At 43.4% G+C, this 18,538-nt stretch overlaps 1 protein-coding gene across 6 annotated transcripts in view; it reads right to left on the reverse strand.

Moving 5' to 3' along the window:
- LOC125463301 (cAMP-dependent protein kinase type II-beta regulatory subunit) overlaps positions 1-18,538 on the reverse strand; it is a 99,318-nt gene that overhangs the window by 44,019 nt on the left and 36,761 nt on the right. The window lies entirely within an intron of this gene.

Genomic DNA, 18,538 nt, shown 5'->3' on the forward strand with positions numbered 1-18,538 from the left:
TCCGTGAATGAACGAATAAAGAGTTACCACCAAGATGACACTTGGACTGTTTGAGCGAAAGGGAGAGGCTGGAACTACTCGCCATGGAACATTGGAGGCTAAGTGGCAATCTTATAGAGATTTATAAAATCATGAGGGGCAATGGTTAAGTTAAATAGCCATGGTCTTTTATGTAGGGTAATAGAGTCCAAAACTAGAGGGCACAGGCTTAAAAGGTGAGAAAGCATTTTAAAGGAACCTAGGGGGCAAATTTTTCATGCAGAGGATGGTGTATGTATGGAATGATCTGCCAGAGGAGGTAGTAGATTTAACAACATTTAAAATACATCTGGATATATATGTGAACAGAAAGGGTTTAGAGGGGTATCGGCCAAATGCTGGCAAATGGGAATAGATTCATTTAGGATATCTGGTCAGCATGGATGATTTGGACTGAAGGGTCTGTTTCTGTGCTGTACAACTACTATTCTGTAGTTTCCTGATGTCTCTTAAAGCATTTAATCAATCTTTCTTGATAAAATGATTTGAACTAGTGTCTTGTTAAAGTTGTAACGATGTGTCCATTCACGGGGATGCCTTAAACAGCTAAAATACATCTCCATCTTAACGGAGATAATGGGAACTGCAGATGCTGGAGGATCCGAGATAAAGTGTGAAATTGGATGAACACAGCAGGCCAAACAGCATCTTAGGAGCACAAAAACTGACGTTTCAGGCCTAGACCGTTCTGATGGCCTTTTGTGCTCCTAAGATGCCGCTTGGCCTGCTGTGTTCATCCAGCTTCACACTTTGTTATCTCCCATCTTAACGATATTTCTTTGAAGTAATGTGTAATCTGCATGATGACAGAGCCAGAATTTCATTTTATATAGATCATACTGGAAATATATTTGAGACCTTCTATGGTTCAGATCCTTCCATTCTTTCTCTCCTTTATGTACAGACACTTATCATTTTGGTTGATACGGCTGACAGGTCACTGAACATGGCATAAACATCAGACCATAAAATGTGAGGCTGGATGAACACAGCAGGCCCAGCAGCATCTCAGGAGCACAAAAGCTGACGTTTCAGGCCTAGACCCTTCATCAGAGAGGGGGATGGGGAGAGGGTTCTGGAATAAATAGGGAGAGAGGGGGAGGCGGACCGAAGATGGAGAGAAAAGAAGATAGGTGGAGAGAGTATAGGTGGGGAGGTAGGGAGGGTATAGGTCAGTCCAGGGAAGACGGACAGGTCAAGGAGGTGGGATGAGGTTAGTAGGTAGGAGATGGAGGTGCGGTTTGGGGTGGGAGGGAGGGATGGGTGAGAGGAAGAACCGGTTAGGGAGGCAGAGACAGGTTGGACTGGTTTTGGGATGCAGTGGGTGGGGGGGGGGGAGAGCTGGGCTGGTTGTGTGGTGCAGTGGCGGGACGGGACGAACTGGGCTGGTTTAGGGATGCGGTGGGGGAAGGGGAGATTTTGAAGCTGGTGAAGTCCACATTGATACCATTAGGCTGCAGGGTTCCCAAGCGGAATATGAGTTGCTGTTCCTGCAACCTTCGGGTGGCATCATTGTGGCACTGCAGGAGGCCCATGATGGACATGTCATCCAAAGAATGGGAGGGGGAGTGGAAATGGTTTGCGACTGGGAGGTGCAGTTGTTTGTTGCGAACCGAGCGGAGGTGTTCTGCAAAGCGGTCCCCAAGCCTCCGCTTGGTTTCCCCAACATAGAGGAAGCCACACCGGGTACAGTGGATGCAGTATACCACATTCGCAGATGTGCAGGTGAACCTCTGCTTAATGTGGAATGTCATCTTGGGGCCTGGGATAGGGGTGAGGGAGGAGGTGTGGGGGCAAGTGTAGCATTTCCTGCGGTTGCGGGGGAAGGTGCCGGGTGTGGTGGGGTTGGAGGGCAGTGTGGAGCGAACAAGGGAGTCACGGAGAGTGGTCTCTCCGGAAAGCAGACAGGGGTGGGGATGGAAAAATGTCTTGGGTGGTGGGGTCGGATTGTAGATGGCTGAAGTGTCAGAGGATGATGTGTTGTATCTGGAGGTTGGTGGGGTGGTGTGTGAGAACAAGGGGGATCCTCTTTGGGCGGTTGTGGCGGGGGCGGGGTATGAGGGATGTGTTGTGGGAAATGCGGGAGACGCGGTCAAGGGCGTTCTCGATCACTGTGGGGGGAAAGTTGCGGTCCTTGAAGAACTTGGACATCTGGGATGTGCGGGAGTGGAATGTCTTATCGTGGGAGCTGATGCGGCGGAGGCGGAGGAATTGGGAATAGGGGGTGGAATTTTTGCAGGAGGGTGGGTGCGAGGAGGTGTATTCTAGGTAGCTGTGGGAGTCGGTGGGCTTGAAATGGACATCAGTTACAAGCTGGTTGCCCGAGATGGAGACTGAGAGATCCAGGAAGGTGGGGGATGTGCTGGAGATGGCTCAGGTGAACTGAAGGTTGGGGTGGAAGGTGTTGGTGAAGTGGATGAACTGTTCGAGCTCCTCTGGGGAGCAAGAGGCGGCGCCGATACAGTCGTCAATGTACCGGAGGAAGAGGTGGGGTTTGGGGCCTGTGTAGGTGCGGAAGAGGGACTGTTCCACGTAACCTACAAAGAGGCAGGCATAGCTGGGGCCCATGCGGGTGCCCATGGCCACCCCCTTAGTCTCTAGGAAGTGGGAGGAGTCGAAAGAGAAGTTGTTGAGGGCGAGGACGAGTTCGGCTAGGCGGATGAGGGTGTCGGTGGAGGGGGATTGGTCGGGCCTGCGGGACAGGAAGAAGCGGAGGGCCTTGAGGCCATCTGCATGCGGAATGCAGGTGTATAGGGACTGGACGTCCATGGTGAAGATGAGGTGTTGGGGGCCAGGGAATTGGAAGTCCTGGAGGAGGTGGAGGGTGTGGGTGGTGTCACAGACGTAGGTATGGAGTTCCTGGGCCAAAGGGGAGAAAATGGAGTCCAGATAGGTGGAGATGAGTTCCATGGGGCAGGAGCAGGCTGAGACGATGGCTAAGACCAGAGCAGGCAGGTTTGTGGATTTTGGGAACGAGATAGAAACGGGCCGTGCGGGGTTGGGGAACAATGAGGTTGGAGGCTGTGGGTGGGAGGTCCCCTGAGGTGATGAGGTCATGAATGGTGTTGGAGATGACGGTTTGGTGCTCAGGTGTGGGGTCATGATCGAGGGGGCGGTAGGAGGTGGTGTCAGAGAGTTGGCGTCTGGCCTCGGCGATGTAGAGGACAGTGCGCCATACTACCACTGCGCCACCCTTGTCTGCGGGTTTGATGGTGGGGTTGGGGTTGGAGCGGAGGACTGCCCGTTCTGCAGGGGAGATGTTGGAGTGGGTGAGAGGGGTACGTCCGTGACACCACCCACACCCTCCACCTCCTCCAGGACTTCCAATTCCCTGGCCCCCAACACCTCATCTTCACCATGGACGTCCAGTCCCTATACACCTGCATTCCGCATGCAGATGGCCTCAAGGCCCTCCGCTTCTTCCTGTCCCGCAGGCCCGACCAGTCCCCCTCCACCGACACCCTTATCCGCCTAGCCGAACTCGTCCTCGCCCTCAACAACTTCTCTTTCGACTCCTCCCACTTCCTAGAGACTAAGGGGGTGGCCATGGGCACCCGCATGGGCCCCAGCTATGCCTGCCTCTTTGTAGGTTACGTGGAACAGTCCCTCTTCCGCACCTACACAGGCCCCAAACCCCACCTCTTCCTCCGGTACATTGACGACTGTATCGGCGCCGCCTCTTGCTCCCCAGAGGAGCTCGAACAGTTCATCCACTTCACCAACACCTTCCACCCCAACCTTCAGTTCACCTGAGCCATCTCCAGCACATCCCTCACCTTCCTGGATCTCTCAGTCTGCATCTCAGGCAACCAGCTTGTAACTGATGTCCATTTCAAGCCCACCGACTCCCACAGCTACCTAGAATACACCTCCTCCCACCCACCCTCCTGCAAAAATTCCATCCCCTATTCCCAATTCCTCCGCCTCCGCCGCATCTGCTCCCACGATAAGACATTCCACTCCCGCACATCCCAGATGTCCAAGTTCTTCAAGGACCGCAACTTTCCCCCCACAGTGATCGAGAACGCCCTTGACCACGTCTCCCGCATTTCCCACAACACATCCCTCACACCCCGCCCCCGCCACAACCGCCCAAAGAGGATCCCCCTCGTTCTCACACACCACCCCCACCAACCTCCAGATACAACGCATCATCCTCTGACACTTCCGCCATCTACAATCCGACCCCACCACCCACGACATTTTTCCATCCCCATCCCTGTCTGCTTTCCGGAGAGACCACTCTCTCCGTGACTCCCTTGTTCGCTCCACACTGCCCTCCAACCCCACCACACCCGGCACCTTCCCCCGCAACCGCAGGAAATGCTACACTTGCCCCCACACCTCCTCCCTCACCCCTATCCCAGGCCCCAAGATGACATTCCACATTAAGCAAAGGTTCACCTGTACATCTGCCAATGTGGTATACTGCATCCACTGTACCCGGTGTGGCTTCCTCTATGTTGGGGAAACCAAGCGGAGGCTTGGGGACCGCTTTGCAGAACACCTCCGCTCGGTTCGCAACAAACAACTGCACCTCCCAGTCGCAAACCATTTCCACTCCCCCCCGATTCTTTAGATGACATGTCCATCATGGGCCTCCTGCAGTGCCACAATGATGCCACCCGAAGGTTGCAGGAACAGCAACTCATATTCCGCTTGGGAACCCTGCAGCCTAATGGTATCAATGTGGACTTCACCAGCTTCAAAATCTCCCCTTCCCCCACCGCATCCCTAAACCAGCCCAGTTCGTCCCGTCCCGCCACTGCCCCACACAACCAGCCCAGCTCTTCCCCTCCACCCACTGCATCCCAAAACCAGTCCAGCCTGTCTCTGCCTCCCTAACCTGTTCTTCCTCTCACCCATCCCTCCCTCCCACCCCAAGCCGCACCTCCATCTCCTACCTACTAACCTCATCCCACCTCCTTGACCTGTCCGTCTTCCCTGGACTGACCTATCCCCTCCCTCCCTCCCCAGCTATACTCTCCTCTCCACCTATCTTCTTTTCTCTCCGTCTTCGGTCCGCCTCCCCCGCTCTCCCAATTTATTCCAGAACCCTCACCCCATCCCCCTCTCTGAAGAAGGATCTAGGCCGGAAACATCAGCTTTTGTGCTCCTGAGATGCTGCTGGGCCTGCTGTGTTCATCCAGCCTCACATTTTATTATCTTGGATTCTCCAGCATCTGCAGTTCCCATTAACTCTCAAAAACATCAGACCATTGCTTTTTGGCTCAGTCAACAAAAGCAAAGCAAAAACTTAGGTTTGGGATGGGGGTGTGGTGGAGGAATCACGTGCAAGTTGAATAAATCACTGAGAAGAAAGCCTTGTCTTGGGTGTGGAAATCAAAATATAGTTGGTCAGCGTTTGTCATAAAAAGACCCTCAGAAGGAAAGGTAATGCCAAAAGCAACCTGTTAAAGGGATTAGCTCTTGGCTGATTTCTCTTTCCACACCCCACTCCTGTCCACCCATGTTACGTGAAAAAATGGGTCGTTGAGCAAACCAAGTGGAATTTATTTTGACTGTTATGTTCCAGCTAATCACCATTCACATCTGGCCTCAACATATAAAAACACTTCCCAGTTCAGTCTTGAAAAGACGGGAAATGTCCATGTGAAGGAATGTTTCAAGGACATGATAAACCCAGACAAACAAGCTATTGCCTTTTTTTTGCACATCATTGTGGCTTCAGATGACAGACATCATTTGAGCCCAAGTGCGAGTCATTAGTTCAGGATGGTATTCAATTGAAAACTGAGGAGGCACTGCCACACGAGACAGCAGTCACTGATTCAATTGGCTGTCTTACTGGCTAACACCAGATAAGGAAACAAGGGAGGTAAGCAAAGTACAGACCTGAGAAGTAAACTCTACAAGATTTATGGACAAAGTGAAAGCTTGGAACAATCTAAGATGACTGGCCATACAGCAAAAAAAATTTTTCAAATCAATACTGAACTGGTCTGAACCAAGGTTAAGGTCAACAAAGGACTGAAATCCTCCTTGAGAGAAAGTGGTGCATTGGCCTTAAAGCTAAATTGATGATATTTATGACAGATCTTCTGTTCATGTAACAGTCAACAACTTGTTTATTTACATTTGGCACTGCTTCACAAAAAGATGTGAAATGAATTTACCCTTTGTAAGTTTAGGGAATCACATGTACACGTGAAATTATAGCCCAGAGAGGATAACTATTAATGGTCACAACTCCTTAAGCCATGCTATTTTTTTTTTGGGGGGGGCGGGGTGGAGGGGGGGGTGGTGGTGGAGATGCGGGGTGGAGGAGAGGGAGGGCACAGTAGCTCAGTGGTTAGCACTGCTGCCTCATGGCGCCAGGGACTCAGGTTCGACTCCGGCCTCAAAACGACTGTCTGCGTGAAGTTTGCACATTTTCCCCGTGTCTGTGTGGGTTCCTCCAGATGCACCGCTTTCCTCCCACAGCCCAAAAATAGCAGGTTAGGTGGATTAACCATGGTACATCCAGGGTTACAAGAATAGGGTAGGGGATGGGACTGGACGCTGTTCAAAGGGTTAGTGTGAACTTGATGGTTGAATGGCCTCCTTCCACACTCTAGGGATTCTACGAACATATATGTAGTGTGACTGTATATGGTTCTGAAAGCACTATTACATCAACTTAAAAAGAAAAGTTGGGAAACCCCAGAAATATCTCTAGCATATACCAAATTTATAATACCACCCAGAAAAATGACAGAAAACAAACTATTTTACTCCATGTAATTAACAATCTTTATTTTTATTAGAAAAACAATGTTTTTTAATACACCATACAACAAAATAGACTCGGCTCATTGCTGTTGCTTAGAAATACTACTGTATTTTTCTAACTGTAACTCAAAAGAATTGTATATTATCAATAGTGAAACCTACTAAACACAAGTTTCACTTAGTTGCAGAAGTTTCCCTAACAAGGAAATAATATAAACATGTCAAAGATAATTTTAAAAATCTCTTCAGTTACAGTACAAAGTGAAACTGACTACAATGAAATTTAAAACTAATTGATGGAAATGGCAGATGTATTCTATTTGTTTATAAAGTGAAAAATCCAAGGAGCTATGTGATTTACAAATTCTGTATGATTCTTTTACAGTAAATTTCCCATTCATTCAATTTTGACCACATGAGCTTTGCATCTATTTTGAGATACAAATAATAAATCTGACCCTGACCTTCAAGATAACTCATGATGAAACATGCCATTTTGCATTTGTATGCAATGTCATTTTGTTTTTAATCTCACCTTTCTAACTCCTACAATTTTAACATTACTGTATTAAATAAGCATACAAGTAATATGCCAAAAGCTAAACATTTCATAATGTGGCTATCAACCTGAAAGAATGGCTTGGGTTAAAATGACCCTATCCAGATTGCTGTCAAGTTTAATAAACCATCCAAATGCACAGTATTAACATCATGTTGCTAATCAATTAATGAAGTTACCATTTTATTAGTGTGTAGATTGTAAACTGATGTTTTTTAAAAAAATATATTCAATTCACTTAAATGCTTTTATAAGTTCGGAAAAAGATGTACCAACATTTGACATCTCTTTCATGTATCCCTCTCTGCCATCAAGCAAATCGACTTATCCCACGATCACTGCTGAATTTAAACCTCACCTCTGCTTTTCCAACCCTTCCTCACTCATATCCTTCAATCCTTTAGTGTTCTAATCCTATCAATCTCAGTCTTAAAAATATTCAGTGATTGAGCAGTCTGTGCCCCCTTGGATACAGAATTCCAAAAGATTCACAACCTCGAGAAATTTCTCCTCATCACAGTTTTATTTCGGTGATCCTTCATCCAGAGATAAGGCTCCCTAGCTGCAGACTCATAAGCCAAGGGAAAAGAGCATTTTGAGTGAGTGGCATCAAGTTAAAAAGCTCCTTGCAGGCATCCAGCTCAGGCATGACAGGTCTGTGTTCCATGGATAAATAAAAACACACAATCTACAGTGCTGCATCTTCATTGTTTGCCCTAATATCAAAGATATGTGGAGCTTAGCTTTCACATTGTCCATAATTATAGGCTAAAAGTTTACCTTTTTAAAAATTTCTTTAAATTTCTGGTATTTTCCACATTTGGTATAAAATAAATAGCAAAACGTTGACTATTTTGAAATGAATTTTATAGTGTAATAAAAAGCTCACTTTAAAATTCAGCCCATTATTAGCACAAAATAACAGCGTTGCTATGCTGGAATGACTATACTTCATAAACAACATAAGATGATTCTGCATTTACTGACAACCTGTCTGTCAGCTCCATATCCCCTTATGCTTTACCTTCAGTGAGTGCCATCTAAACCAGTGGGTATTCAACCATTCATACAATTTGTCTTTTAATTGATGTCAATCAGCAGTTTAATTCCTACTGTCGCAGTGGGTAAGAGATCCTCAGCTGTTCAATAGAAGGTCATGAGATAGAGAAATGATATCAGGTTACATTAGATCAAAGCTATCTTCATTATTATGTTTACATATTTTTTAAAAGAGAGAGAGAGAGAGAGAGAGAGAGAGAGGAGAGAGGGGAGAGAGGGGAGAGAGAGAGAGAGAGAGAGAGAGAGAGAGAGAGAGAGACAAGCACAGAGACAGACATAGGGTGCACTGGTGTTGAATTTTGTGGGTGTAGCTATTTACTGATTATATGAAATGAAGTATCAATAGCTTGAACACAGTGAAGTTCAAGTTTTGGTAACGTTGGGTAAAGAGGACTTTTGATTTATACACTTGCCTGTTTTATGGACTAGATCAGAACCCCTCAGAATATTTTAAGAAGGTAGCCTAGACCCGAATTTTTTCTTACATAAAACATAAAATCATGTTTCTTATATTAAACATAAAGTGCCGTGTTCCAGATGCAATGCAACTGATCAAACTACTTGGTGTTAAGCTAAACACAACATATTTAAATCCCTACAGTTCAAACAAAACCAAAGTAAGAGGAATGTAGAATAACTTAACTCTACTGGAAAACTCAGCAGAACAACAGACACTGTAACTATTGCTAGTTAGCTGTTCTAATATTGTAAGATCCCATAAACACATCCTTTGACTATATGACAAATTCAGAAAATAGATTTTGCCTCATACGCAATTTAGTAGCCTCAGAAGAGAACCCCTAACTTTTGGCTGTAATCAAGACAGGAAAAATAGCTTCCACTTCTTCAAGCCCCCAACAGCAACTGCTTCAAGCTAAACCTATGAGTGGAAAAAAAAGGTAGAAATCTTTGTCTATGAGAATTGGCCACATCCAGCCAGGCAGTTTCTATTGTTCCAACTAAAAAAAACCCAAGGGCACACAAGCTGTTTCTCCTAGTGGCTTTGATAGATTACTTGGTACCTTCACCTTACAACCTCTCTTCAAAAAACAAAAACCAGGACAAAATAACATCTTTAAGACACAGTACCATCATATCCAAAAGTAAACAGAGGCTTGGCTTTTAAAACTGTAAAAACAGTTCCAAAATAAATAGTGCATTTTGCACGATGGCCAAATCCATTTCAAATAGATCCCCATTAAATATACAACTTTTCAGCATCTTAGAACTAAAATGACACTTGGTGCAGTAATGAAATAAACAGGAGTTAAATCTTTGCTGTGAAGAAATTATCCTCATCTTTAAATGCCATATGTACAAGTTCTTACAGCAAATTTTATGGAGTTTTAATGCAATAGACTTACTATTCTGGAAAAAATGGAAACTGGTTACCCCACCATTTCTTCTAAAAATCAATTTTAAACAACATAGCAAACTTAATTTCCTCAGATCACGAAGAAAACATTACATTTGAAAATATGATTAATCTCGTTGAAATTGATTTTAACATCAGAGCCAACACAATGTCTCAACATTTCCATCGATGTTCTGGATGGCTTTGTATGCTGATGCTTCAAGTGAATTCCAACACCACATGCCCATTTTAATTACTCACCTCAAATGAGCACTGTAGTCTACATTTAAAAGCTCCACTGAGAAAACTGAATTTCCAGCAATAAAAATACTTGAACTTCTGTGATTATAGTTTTTATCCCGCTACAATAGTTGCTCGTTAATAAAGTATTCCTTAAATTTTAGGGCAACACGGTGGTCAGTGGTCAGCACTGCTGCCTCACAGCATTAGGAACCCCTGTTCAATTCCATTCTCAGGTGACTGTAGGTTTCCTCCAGGTGCTCTGGTTTCCTCCCATAGTGTAACGATGCGCAGGCTAGGTTGATAGGCTATGCTAAATTGCTCATAGTGCCCAGGGATGTTTAAGTTACGTGGGTTAGACATGGAAAATGCAGGGGTAGGGGAATGGGTCTGGATGGGATACTCTTCAGGAGGGGCGGTGTGGACTTGTAGGGCTGAATGGCCTGTTTCCGCACTGTAAAGATTCTATGATGATTCTATGAATTTCATCCTTTCCTTCATTGACGGCTTTCAAGTGAACAGTAGCTCTATCTACATCTCTGCTACTGTTCATGGTTTGTTAGCTGTCATATAGTCAGAGCTGCACAGCACAGAAATAGACCCTTTGGTTCAACTTGTCCTTCTTGACCAGATAGCCTTAATTCATCCAGTGCTCTTTGCCAGCAATGGTTCCATACCCCTCGAAACCCTTCCTATTCATATGCCCATCCAGATGCCTTTTAAAATGTTGTAATTGTACCAGCCTCCATCACTTGCTCTGGCAGCTCATTTCATACACGGAACACCCTCTATATGAAAAGGTTGCCCCTTAGATCTCTTTTATATTTTTCCTATCTCACCTGAAGCCTGTACCCCTCTGGTTTTGAGCACCCTCTCCATGTCCCTCATGATTTTATAAACTTCTACAAGGTCACCCCTCAGCCTATTCAGCCTCTCCCTATAACTCAAACCCTCGAAACCTGACAACATCCTTCTAAATCTTTTCTGAACGCTCTAAAGTTGGGAAACTTCAACTGTGCCTACAGTTTGTGACAAAAATGTATAATGTCATTTTGATTTTAAAGTAGAGGAAGAATAGATGTGTGCTTTCATTTGTCAGGGTCTTGTTTTTTAAAATAGGTGTTCAGAAAGTCACTAGGAACAGTGAACTAAATGATGATCATCAGTTTGAGTTCCACCACAGCAATTCACCTCTGACCTCAAACAGCCTTGGTTCAAGCATGGACTAAAGAATTTCAGAGCAGAGGCTGGTTTGACTTCCCTTGACACAGAGGTCACATTTGACCAACTGTAGAATCAAGGAGCCCTAACAAATGTGAAGTCAATGGGAACTGGGGGAAAAAAACTCTCCGCTGGTTGAGTCACACCTGGCACAAAGGAAGGTAGGTGCAGTCGCTGGAGGTTAGTCATGTCTATGTCATGCAACTTGTGAGGGTCCCTCAGTGTAGTGTAGGTCAACAAATATCGTCAGCTGCTTCAATGACTTTCCCACTATCATAAAAAAAGGTCAGAAATGGGGAAAAGCGCTAATGATTGAACAATGTTCAGCACCATTCACAACTCCACAGATTCTGAAGCAGGCCTCTTCAAAATGGACAACATCTGGGCTTGGGCTGAGAAGTGACATGTAACACGGAACATCTTTGCCATATAAATCACTATCTAACTACTGCCCCGTAACATTCACTGGTGTTACCATCACTGAATTGCTCATCATCAACATACTTGGGGTTACCGTTGACCAGAACTCAACTGACCCACCATATAAATAAATAGAATGGCTACAAGAGCAGGTTAGAAATACTTCAATGAGTAACTCTCCTCCTGGCTCCCCAAAGCCTGTCCATCATCTACAAGGCAGAAGTCAGGAATGTAATGGAAAGCTCCCACTTACCTGGATGGGTGTAGCTCCTAAAACAGTCAAGAAGTTTGACAGCATCAGGAAAAAAAACCTGTGTTTGTCACAGCAGCGTGTACCAACTTCAAGATACCCTGTAGAAATTCACCAGGCACCTTATACAACATCTTTCAAATCCAAGACAACGCCTTTATAGAATGACGATGGCAGCAGATACATGGGAACACCAACACATTTGACTCCAACACACTCATTTACATTTCAGAACAATGTGTCATCTTTCCTTCGAGATCACCAAATCAAAATCCTAGAAATTCTGTTCCTGCTGAAATTGTATGTCTACCTGCTGCACATGGACTACAGCAGTTCAAGAAGGCAGATTACCACAGCCCACTCAAGGGTAACCAGGAATGGCAATATGTTTGTGCCAGCCAGTACAGTCCACACCCCATGAATAAACTTTAAAAAAGCAAAATTAATCAATTTCAGTAGATTGTCAGTGTTGCAATATTATACTTCATAATAAATGAAAAATACTGGCTCTCTCCAGGTAGAATTGCGTGCATCTCATAGTTCACAAAACCTTCGCTATAAATCTGCATTAACTTATTGGCACACTATCACCTCAGAGTGATGGGGTCATAGCTCCATTATCTGGCACAGGTTAGACGGAATTGGAAGAAGCATACATTTGCACTGATCTCTGAAACAGGTCACAATATGAAAGAAGTATTTTACCCAAGTCTCGATACAGCTAATCATACACTTTTCTCAGCATTAGATTTAGAATATAGATCAAAAGGTTTCTTTGATAAACATTAAAAGTATTGATTTGTTAAAAGAAACCAAAGACGAGGCATTAGTTAACACAATTTGTAATAGAAAAATATATTGTTCACCCTTCTAAATAATCCAAATCACCACACCCACAGTTCAGGTAACGGAAATAAAAATGATTTCTGTCTGCACTTTAAAATGTAAAACAATTTCCGGCCAATAGTCATTCTTAAAGGCAAACAAAAAAGGTAAAAAATGAAGCACAGAATGTTCTGAAGTCATTGGTCTGATCTTCGTATACATGTGATCAAGTCAATAATCACATATTGTTGACTCTTGGGCCTTAAGTGACAGCCTGCTCAGGAAATAAAGTATTGAGAAATTCTCTCAGTCACTCTTCCAGAAGAACAGTCATCCTGATCTCACAGCAAAACTTACCTCAGATACCAAGACAATTGAGCTGAGAAACTATATTCTCTTCAGGCAGCTTCTTCCCAACTAATTCGAAATAACCAAATACTTTCAAAGCCCAAAGCACTATTTGACAGCTCCAATAGGAGTCTCCGGTAAAACAAACAAACAAACAAACAAACAATTATTGTGAATCAAATGACTCAAGAAATGTTTTGTAAATTAAAGGTAGTTTTCAATGCCCATATTTTTCAATGACTTTATTCTGAAACCAGTCCAGATCCACACAGAAATTGAAACATATCAATTTTTCATAATCTTTCAAAAATAAACACCTTAAAAGAAATATTTAATATGGATCAACCTCATACAACATTTGAGTGCAGTAGCCAGGGACTGTTTCATGGATGAGGTATTAATTCAAAGTTCACTCTTTTTTTTTGTTGATCAATCCATTTCGTCAGATTTGTTTATTAACAGTTAAGTGGTTATCTGGGGCAGTCAATACTTTTATTCCAATGATGAGAGACACTTTCAAATGCGTTGCCGTAACACAATATACACAGGCTACATACAAAACTTTAACAATTGATTGGAATTCTTGCCGTAACTCCTCTTCTGCAATATCAAAACATAAAAAGAATCCAAAATATCCTCAGTGCTCATAAACCTGAGCAAATCAACTTTCAATGTGTATAGGTCCTTCATGAAACATATAAAGCAATGAGGGGAGAGGGGCCTAAAGGCATGCATAATTGGCTAATTGAGAAGTTTTCTAGAAGACGGGAGCAGATTAACAAAATACAGCATTCTCAAATCCTTGCATCAAAACAAGCTCAGCAAATAAAAAGCAGAGTAGTTGCTAGGGTGGTTGGAGTGCAAGAGATTGTGCATCAAGATCGGGTATTCCCTCTGTCACCAAGGGATAAAAAGATTTAAGAAATGGGGAGGACCAAGCCCTGAAGCATCAATATCACATCCATCTGTGCAGCTGCTTCAGAAGTTCCACTCATTTTCCCAAGCTTTTTTTTTCCATCCTTTATCCTCATCTCTCCCTCTCCGGTCATAGAATTGAGCAATCTTCCAATAATTAATCATTTTAACCAGATTAAAAGGAGGAATTAAGTTATATTCTGTTTGATTATGGCTATCAATAGAAGAAACTTTTCGGTAAGGAAGAAAGCCATTTGGTCGAGGTTGAAACTAATGTTATTAGTTCATAATTTTGTTGGTATTTCAATGATTCAGACAAATGTAAAGACTTAGGCTAACACGCTTTGAGGCAAAAGGGAAAATGTTTTGGTTTCATAATACTGCAGCATGCCTATAGGATGTGTATACTTTTACATATATTACTTTGGAATTAGATTCTGTTGCTTTGACTTTCTGTGATGTACCATTTGGGATGATATAGTTAATCACTAGGTGGTGACATCAAATGGTCTAAGCAGACACACAGATTATTCATTGGTAAGGATCTGTGGTGTTGGTGAAGGAAGAGGGAATAAGCAGTCATAAAACGGATGATCTTACAAAAGACTGACATGTCAAAGAATTAAATCAGGAGTCTGTAGGAAATGTAATCAGTAGGATGACCATTACATTTAAAGAAATCAGTCAGAAACTGGGCACAGAAATGGGAAGGCAATGGCCTAGCAACTCATGATCCCAGTGAAATTCCACCACGGCAGGTAAAATAAAAATATTGAGTTAGGAATGTACTGATGACCATGAAATCATTGCTGACTGTCAGTCAAATCTTTCTGGCTCAGGCAAGGAATCACAGAATCTCTACAGTGCAGAAAAAGGCCAGCCGATCGAGTCTGCACCAACCCTCTGAACAGCATCCCACACAGACCTACGCTATCCCCATAAACCCGATTTAACACGACCAGTGCATCAAAGCTGGTGGATGGTGACATTCATTTTGGGTTCCATTAGGGCCACTCAGCTCCTGACCTCATTACAGCCTCGGTTCAAACATGGACAAAAAAGTACTGAATTCCAGAGGTGAGGTGATAGTGAAAGCCCTTGACATCGAAGCTACATTTGACCGAGTCATACAAGTTTTGCCAGCACTCTTCAATGCCACAATGGGTATCAAGGTCAAACTGTCCAGTGGTTGGAGTCATACCTGGCACATAGGAAAATAATCATGGTTGTTGGAGGTCAGACTTCTCAGCTCCAGGACATCTCTGCAGGGGGTCTTCAATGTAGCATCCTAGCCCCAACCTTCTTCAGTTGCTTCATCAATGACCTGCCTTCCACGATAAGGTCAGAAGTGGGGATGTTCACCAATGACTGCACAATGCTCAGCACCATTCATGACTCCTCAGACACTGTAGCAGTCTATGTTCAAATGCAACAAGATCTGGACGATATACAAGCTTGGGCTGACAACTGCAAGTAATATTTGTGCCATACAAAACTAATCTACCCACTACCCCTTGACATTCAATGGTCTTACCATCACTGACCAGAAAATCAACTGGACTCACCACATAAAACCGTCTTTAAGAGCAAGTCAGAGGCTAGGAATAACACGGCCAATAGCTCACTCCTGACTCCCCAAAGCCTTGCATCACAAGGCACAAGTCAGGAGTGTGTGATGGAATACTCCTCATTTACCTGGATGGGTGCAGCTTCAGCAACACGCAAGAAGTTTGACACCAAAGCAGCTCACTTGCTTGGCATGATATCCACAAGAATCCACTCTGTCCACCACTGGTGCTCAATCACACTGTGTGTACCATCTACAAGATGCCCTGCAGCAAATTTACGTACAAGATGATGAAAGGCATGGATAAAGTGGATAGTCAGAGACTTTTTCCCAGAGCGGAAATGACTATTTTGAGGGGGCATAATTGTAAAGGTGATTGGAGGAAGGTATAGGGGAGATATCAGAGGTAGGTTCTTCATACAGAGAGTGGTAGGCGTGTCGAATGCACTGCCGGCAGTGGTAGTGGAATCAGATACTTTAGGGACATTTAAGCAACTCTTGGATAGGCACATGGAGGATAGTAAAATGTCGGGTATGCAGGATAGAATAATAGGTCGGCACCACATCATGGGCTGAAGGGCCTGTACTGTGCTGTACTGTTCTACGTTCTACGTAATTCACCAAAGGTCCATAGACAGCACCTTCCTAACCCATGATCACTTCCACGTTGAAGGATAAGGCAGCAAATACATGGCAACACCATCTGGGAGTTCCCCTCCAAGGCTTTAACTATTCTCACTTGGAAACGTATTGCCATTCCTTCACTGTCGCTGTATCTAAATACTGGAATTGCCTCCCTAAGGGTATTGTGGGACAATCTACAGCATTTTGAGTGCAGCAGTTCAAGTCAGCATTGGGGTGGGCAATAAATTGCTGGCCAGCCAGTGACACCCATGCCCCAAGAGTGAATAAAAATATGCAGTTCACATAAAACTGTTTAGTGCCTCAAAAACACCTGGCCAACCCAAGTTTACTTTTCATTTGCATCATGGCCAGAGGGTAAAGAAAGAAATTCTAAAGAAGGCTGCACTCCCTTCTATATTCTCAATTTGAATTCCATTTGTTTTAAAGCTAGACAACTTTCCTGGATTCAAAATGGCCAAGAATCATAATTTGATCATATTTTCAGAAGTTCCTGAAACTTCTGCAATCCATAGACATTCCAACTAAAACTGGCACAAAAAGATCCTGGAGCTGAGCTCTCTGCCTCCAGCCAGCTCTGGACAAAGGAAAACATTAAAAAAAAACACTAGGCTAAAATGAGACCCAATGCTTTTATTTAAGTTGTCACCTCGCAATGGAAAATCTGACATGGGAGGTAAAGCTACGCTGTTAGCTTGAAGGCTTTCCAATCATCTCACCAAGATGGGTGAATTGGAGCTTGAATTACACAAACATGCAATTTTGGAACTCCAAATTTAATTGCTGTTTGACCCCCAGAAGGAAAACAGGATACCAGGGTGATCTGGTAGCCTGTCTTGAACTCTTCATTTCTCTCTAAATTGCTGGCTAGAAAAAAAAACACTTCACTTTGCCTTTAAAAGGAGCAAATCCATTGCACCTGCATAAGCAAAGACACATTCATTGGTCAGCTAAATGTATCCCACATGAACTGATTGTTTTACTACTTCTGCACTGACCACAAATTTTAGTTTCTAACCTCTCACTTCTGCGCTGGGCGAAATGTTTAAAAAATTCCAAAGTCAGCCGACTCAGTTCCTGAAAATGCAATATGTTTCAATGACAGAATTACCACAAAATTTCTCAGGATACCCAGAAAATCTGTCACGGTGTATCAGGGGAAGAAATGCAAAGGAGTTTCTTTTCCCCCTCAAATGGAACGTTGGAAATATCACCCATTTAGTTCCAGAAGAAGCACCTCTCTTCTGCCCATTTCAGGGTGGTGTGAAACTGAATGCTTCATTGAATCAATTTGAAAAAGCAGGAAAGAAAGGTCATATTTTAGGAAGGGACAACAAAATTTGAAATTGTTTCTCCTAGCAGGCTAAAATGGCAGAGATCCCCAGATGACTGAGTAAACACAACACATGATGTGGTTCAAGGCATATTGATTAAGATGACCCTAAACTTGACCTCTCCACTTTATGCCAACTTCCCCAAGTTCTGCAAAAGTTTAAAAGTCACCATAGTTCTACTGAACCAAAGGGGTGCTCACTCCTTAGAGAGAGAATCGGTTGAGAAGGAGAGTCCTTCATGGCAACTTCAGCCGGTGCGGGAATTCAACCCACACGGTTGGCATCACTCTGCATCATAAAGCAGTTGGCCAGCCAACTGAGCTAACAAATCATTAAGGAAATATTTAAGGTATTTCCAAGCTCTTAGGAACAGTCATGCCATAATGAATCAGCAATGACAAGTGTTATAGTGAACAAGACACCCCGAAAGGAGATATTTCCTTCAAAAATACCAGCTGCCAACTTGTTTCTCATTTAAAATGTAACTAATCATCCTGAACTCCAGTCCTACTTCGTATTTGAAGACTGCCTGAGCTATCGCATTTCACAATGCAGTCACAAAAATAGAACATTGGTACAATAGAAACATATCATATAACCTGCACTTTCAGCTAACTTGTATTCTGACACATTCGACCCAAAAGTCTCTTAGGAATAATCAAATTTAACCATTTCATTCTTTGTAGCTTATACTTTTGTTCTATATATGAAAGTAAGAAGAAACTAAATTATCAAGATTAAAATCAATCCTAATCCTAAACACAAATATTTTACACTTCTGACCACATAATTAGGACATCAAGCCTTTTTAAATTGTCAAACCTATTTACAGAATAGCTTGCTGCCAAGGGTAAGACTATAAGTGATAATTGATGAAAGCAAATATACATGAGTCATTTACATTAAATCAGTAAGTTAAAAGTCATTTCCTTAGCCATAAATTTTTCCTTTATCAGAAGTGTACTACTAAATTTGCCCATCAGTATTTCATAAATTCTGCAGTGTTCTCAGCTGCTGAACACTATTATATTTT

This window comes from Stegostoma tigrinum, chromosome 25 (assembly GCF_030684315.1).
Source record: "Stegostoma tigrinum isolate sSteTig4 chromosome 25, sSteTig4.hap1, whole genome shotgun sequence".
Classification (NCBI taxonomy): domain Eukaryota; kingdom Metazoa; phylum Chordata; class Chondrichthyes; order Orectolobiformes; family Stegostomatidae; genus Stegostoma; species Stegostoma tigrinum.